This window comes from Tiliqua scincoides, chromosome 2 (genome assembly GCF_035046505.1).
Source record: "Tiliqua scincoides isolate rTilSci1 chromosome 2, rTilSci1.hap2, whole genome shotgun sequence".
In the NCBI taxonomy this organism is placed as follows: Eukaryota; Metazoa; Chordata; class Lepidosauria; order Squamata; family Scincidae; genus Tiliqua; species Tiliqua scincoides.
In genome coordinates, this window is record NC_089822.1 from 125401516 (window position 1) to 125407808 (window position 6293).

Genomic DNA, 6293 nt, shown 5'->3' on the forward strand with positions numbered 1-6293 from the left:
GCTTTCGAACCGCGTTAGAGGGTTGCTCCATGTAAAGTGCATTACAACAGCCCGGTCCTGATGCCATTACTAGAATTATTTATTTTATTTATTCAATTTCTGACCCAGCATCCCCCCCCAAAAAGAGGCACCAAAGAAATCTTATAAATATCAAAAATACAAATAAAAATTTTTACAATAACAATATAATATGTTATAATATAAAAATATTTGTATATATTTTTAAAAATCCTTTGTATAGAGACATTTTTTCACTTGCGACCTTTTGGCAGCCCATTTCCAGAAATTGTACCCCTCATATTATCAAAATGTTTATAATTAATATATTGCTGTTATTTCAAATGTATATGTTATCAACTACTGATCCATATCTGATACTACACAAATTGAGAACCAGAAACTAGCAGTTGCTGGGGCTTTCACAGTCAACTAGCTGTCTTCCTTCCTGTTTTGCCAACCCTGAAAGGCATTTGAATACAGACTTGCCTTTTTCTGCTATTATTCAATTCTTTTTCAAGTAGTGGACGTGCGCTGCCTCTGCGAGGCTCAGAAAATTTCCAGAGGCAAAGGGAATGCAGCTCCCCGTGGCATCAGAGGCTTGGGGGGGGGGGTGTGTGTGAGAAAGGGACCAGCAGCAGCCGTCATATATGTGGGCCGTTACTGGTTGGAACGTCAGTAAGCAACGTTCACCTGTACCCCCAAAGGTTCTGGCAAGTAGCCCTGGGGGAACAAGTAGCCCAGGTTGGGGACCACTGGAACAGGATACTAGGAAGATGGTAGTAGAGAGGAATTTATTTAAATAATTAAAGAAATAGTAGAGGTGCCCTCTTGCTTCAAAGCTTTCAAACGAACAGCACACTTCATTTTTTTCTTTTTATCTTTTTTAAAAGTTAGTTTGCTTGCTTTGAATGAGCAGGTTTCATAGTCTGTTAGAAATGAACTTCTGGTTGTTGTGGTTGTTGTTTTTAAAGGAAACAGGTAGCTGGGCAGTTGGTGAATGTGGAAAAGAAGAAGGGTATTTCCTACCCTTTCTCCACCTAAAAAGTCCCCTGGACTCCAAGGAGATCAAATCAGTCAATCCTACAGGAAATCAACCCTGACTGTTGGGCAGTCCGAACATCTGTTGGAAGGACAGATACTGAAGCTGAAACTCAAATACTTTGGTCATCTCATGACCAGGGAGGACTCTTTAGAAAAGACCCTTTGGTCATCTCATGACTAGGGAGGACTCTTTAGAAAAGACCCTGATGCTGGGAAAAATCAAAGGCAAAAGGAGAAGGGGACAGCAGAGAATGAGATGGTTAGATAGTGTCACTGAGGCAATGAACATGAATTTGGACAAACTCCGGACGTTAGTGGTAAACAGAGGGGCCTGGTGTGCTGTGATCACAAAGAGTTGGACATGACTTAATGACTGAACGTGCACACATTTCCCACCCTAAATCCCCCATACAGAACAGCCCTGGGGTTGCAGTAAAGGTCCATCTAATGACATGTACAGGTGTGCTCCACTTAACGACGGCAATACATTCTCCTATCCTCATTGTTATGCAAATAGGTCATTAAGTGAACATTCAGTCCAATTTATTGCCTTTGTTGTGTAAACAGACACTCCCTGCCAGGCACTAGCTGGCGCACAGGCTACTGGAGATAGATTACTTCTTCTTTGCAATAATAGCCTCTCTGTTGTGTAAAGATACACTCTGCTGCAAGCTATGGGAGATACGATTGCCTCATTAAGAGCATCTTTATTGTGCTTTCACCACCATCGTATATGCAGTCCGTCATTAAGTGAACGGTTGTTAAGTGGTGCGTGCCTGTATTCCCCCCTCTTCCCCTGCAGAAATCACATTTTCCACATGAAATAAGACCAGATTTGGAAAGAACATGAACACTGTTTACTGGTACTCTTTGTTTTTCAGGGGACAACTATTACCCAGCCACTGCTCAACCATAATCCTCATTTTCTCCATTGCTTTTTAAGAGGAAGCCTCACTTCTGCAGGGAGAAGGGAAAGAAAACAGTCTACTGTACTGAAACTGGAAGTGGCTCTGGATGTTTTTATCTCTGTGTCCCTGTAACATTAATCGGTGGCTCACAAATCAAACAGGAAACTAAGGGGAGTTTCTTTTTGTCTACCATAGACATTTGATAGGGGTTTTCACCAGAGAGCTAACAAGGGCTAGAGCACCCCCGGTTTACTTTCAAAGAGAACCCTGTTCAAAGCAAAGGGGTTTTCAGTGTCTATTGGAAGCTCAGGGGGTCTCTGTGTGTGTGTCGACCTTTTTTCTTTATATCTCTGTGCATGTACTTCTCCATCTAAAGATTAAAAAAAAAAGTTAAAACACTCCGTATGGGGAAAAAAAACTGTCCTAAATAACTTTCATAAGAGAGGACAAAGAACAAACAATGAAGAGTCTGGTACTAGTGCAAGACCTTAAGTGAGGATGCCAGCTGTGCCAGAAGCTTTCTTTTTCAACATGATATAGTCCAGTGTTTCGGTGGTACAGGTACCACCAGTGGTACCTGAGTTAGTGTCCGGAGGTACTCGCGGGGCCCCTGGACACCTGCCACCCAGTAGCGAGACCAGGAACATGACAACAAACAGCGGTAGGAGGCTCCGCTTGGCAGGCAGAGCTCTAAAACATGCTTTTCTGCACTCAAAAAAGCCCTCCCATCCACCCTGAGCCTCTTACTGGTATTTGTCACATCACATCTGGCCTCCCAACCCTGACTTCCGGTGATACTTCAAATAGGTATATCATGTGAAGTGGAGAACAAACGTCAAGAAACACTGATATAGTGTCATTAAGCCAATGTTCGCATCAGCAGAATTGCCTTCAGTAACTACTTGGAGATCGATGCTGTGTCTTAAAGACTCCAGGTGGCAACCCTAACTTTAAAAGCCCCCCGCCAAATTATAATAAACTCTGATGACTGTGATTGTCCACCGTTTATGCTCCAATAAATGTGTCAGCCATTAATATGCCACAAGACTGTTGTTTATCTAGCCTAGAATATCTTTGCTTCTGAAAGCCCTTTTCAGGGTGTTGCCGCTGTCCGAGGTTATTGCTGGTGACGGGGGCCTCAATCCTATCCAACTTTCCAGCACTGATGGATGCAGCCTTGTCAACAGGGCATGCACTGCATCCTGAGGTGGGAGATAAGTCCTGGAGGTCTCTTCGTGGCAAGGGAATGTTTGTTTCCCTACCTTGGTTCTACATTGCAGCTGCATTGACTCGGAAAAGTTGGATAGGATTGGGCCCTGCATCTTTTTGGTGTTGGCACCCATAGAATAGCCTCTCCAAATAAATTCACGAGGTGTGTACATTATATTACTATTCTGATGTGAAGTGAAGGCTGCTGTTTAGTAATTTATTTAGACCCAAATCCTAGCCAATATTCCAGCACTGACACAGATGTGCCAATGGGGCATCTGCTGAGTCCTGCAGTTGGGGGGCAGTCATGGAGGCCTCCTCAAGATAAGGGAATGTTTGTTCCCTAACCTCAGAGCTGCATTGCCCTTACCTCTCTGCTGGAATGTTGGTTAGGATTGTGCCTTAGGGCCCAATCCTGTCCAGCTTTCCAGCACTGATGCAGCTGTGCAAACTGGGTACGCATTGCATCTTAAGGTAGGGGAGCAGTCATGGAGACATCATCAAAGCACAGAAACTTTTGTTCCGTTACCTCAGGGCTGCATTGTGTTTGCATGGATGCTGGAAAGTTGGATAGGATTGGGCCCCTAATGTTTTAATTGATGGTTTTTAAACATAAGAACAGCCCCACTGGATCAGGCCATAGGCCCATCTAGTCCAGCTTCCTGTATCTCACAGCGGCCCACCAAATGCCCCAGGGAGCACACCAGATAACAAGAGACCTCATTCTAGTGCCCTCCCTTGCATCTGGCATTCTGACATAGCCCACTTCTAAAACCAGGAGATTGCACATGCACATCATGGCTTGTAACCTGTAATTGATTTTTCCTCCAGAAACTTGTCCAATCCCCTTTTAAAAGCGTCCAGGCCAGATGCCATCACCACATCCTGTGGCAAGGAGTTCCACAGACCAACCACATGCTGAGTAAAGAAATATTTTCTTTTGTCTGTCCTAACTCTCCCAACACTCAATTTTAGTGGATGTCCCCTGGTTCCGGTGTTATGTGAGAGTGTAAAGAGCATCTCTCTATCCACTCTGTCCATCCCCTGCATAATTTTGTATGTCTCAATCATGTCCCCTCTCAGGTGTCTTTTTTCGAGGCTGAAGAGACCCAAACGCCGTAGCGTTTCCTCATAAGGAAGGTGCCCCAGCCCAGTAATCATCTTAGTCGCTCTCTTTTGCACCTTTTCCATTTCCACTATGTCTTTTTTGAGATGCGGCGACCAGAACTGGACACAATACTCCAGGTGTGGCCTTACCATCGATTTGTACAACGCCATTATAATATTAGCCATTTTGTTCTCAATACCCTTCCTAATGATCCCAAGCATAGAATTGGCCTTCTTTACTGCCGCCGCACATTGGGTCGACACTTTCATCGACCTGTCCACCACAACCCCAAGATCTCTCTCCTGATCTGTCACAGACAGCTCAGAACCCATCAGCCTATATGTGAAGTTTTGATTTTTTGCCCCAGTGTGCATGACCTTACACTTACTGACATTGAAGCGCATCTGCCATTTTGCTGTCCATTCTGCCAGTCTGGAGAGATCCTTCTGGAGCTCCTCACAATCACTTTTCTCCTCACAATCTGAAGCTGCTCACAATCACTTTTATTGCTGCTGTTTACTACAGGCTGGCTTTTAATGTCTATTTTATAGTTCAAAGTTTTACTTGTATTTTTTTCTTTTTTAGTTTATGTATTTTGATGTATTTTATTTGTTTTTTAGCCACCTTGAGTGCCCTTTGGGAAGAAAGATGGGGTATGTATACAAACAAAACTTTCGGCCAAATTATGGGCCAAATCCTATCCAATTTTCCATTGCCAGTGCAGCCATGCCAATGGGGCATGCACTGCATCCTGTGGTAGGGCCGCAGTCACAGAAGCCTTCTCAAGGTATGGGAACATTTGTTCCCTTACTTCAGGACTGCATTGAGGCTGCACCGATGCTGGAAAGTTGGATAGGACTGGGCCCTATGTCAGCTGCTTTTTACTGGGCATAGTACTAATACTTGTCTGCTGTTTAATGTTATTGATGTTATTGTTATTTACTGTTGTGGATATCCTTGATATTGTACAGAACTTTTGAGATTGACTGTTTATTGATTGACATTTTAAGAAAGTAATGTACATCACTCTTTCTCTGTCAGAGATTCTTCAGTACATGAGGTCCACGTAGGGTGACTTTTTCCAGGACGTATCCTCTTTTTTTTAAGCCTCGTGTCCTGGAAAAGAACTTCAGTGTCCTCCTTTTCCCCTGCAGGCAGCGCATAGCCTTCTTGGAATTAATAAATTATATGCAATAAATTACACAGGACTACAAAATTGAGGGTCAGAAAAGTTTTTCCCAAACTTTATGGTGGTTTGATATGAATTTGGGGTGCTGATTCCAAAAATGACATCCATTTTGCCCTATCGTATCTAGTTTTGGAGATATAATATAGCCTCATTAGTGAATGGTTCAAGCAGGTTCCTCATGAGGAAGCTCCTTGAACCATTCACTAAAAAGGCTATGCTGTGTCTCCAAAACTATACACGATTGGGCAAAATGGATGCCATTTTTGGAATTGGCACCCCAAATATGCCCAGGAATTGGTATAATGTTTAAGGAAGCAAAATGTGTGTTGGCCCGTGTAATCTGCAGTATAGTTTTAAACGTAATAATAAGTAAGAGCCCAATCCTGTGAGACCCATTTTAGTCAATGGGGCTTACTCCCAGGAAAGTGTGGCTAGGGTGACAACCTCAGAGCCCAATCCTATGCCTGTCTACTCAGAAGTCAGTCCCATTACAGTCAGTGGGGCTTACTCCCAGGAAAGTGGAGAGGATTGTACCCCAAGATAGTGTTTAAATTAACCACACGAAGTCAATATAGGACCTCTATTAGGGCATGCCCTCCATTCTTCTTGGGTGTCCTACATTTTGGGGTGCCCTGTCCTCTTTTGCGGCTATGCCACCTGGTCACTCGGGTCTGCCTCTGCACTACTGGCGCTCCACGGACCTGCCTCCTGGGGCTTGCCTGTGCGCCTTGCATGCCGGGATTTGTAGTCCAAGGGGAGGAGAGATGTGTGCGGCGGGTGGGAAGTGCAAGCGCAGGACGACGGGCCCCGGAGAGGGTGTGTGAGGGGAGGGGTCAGC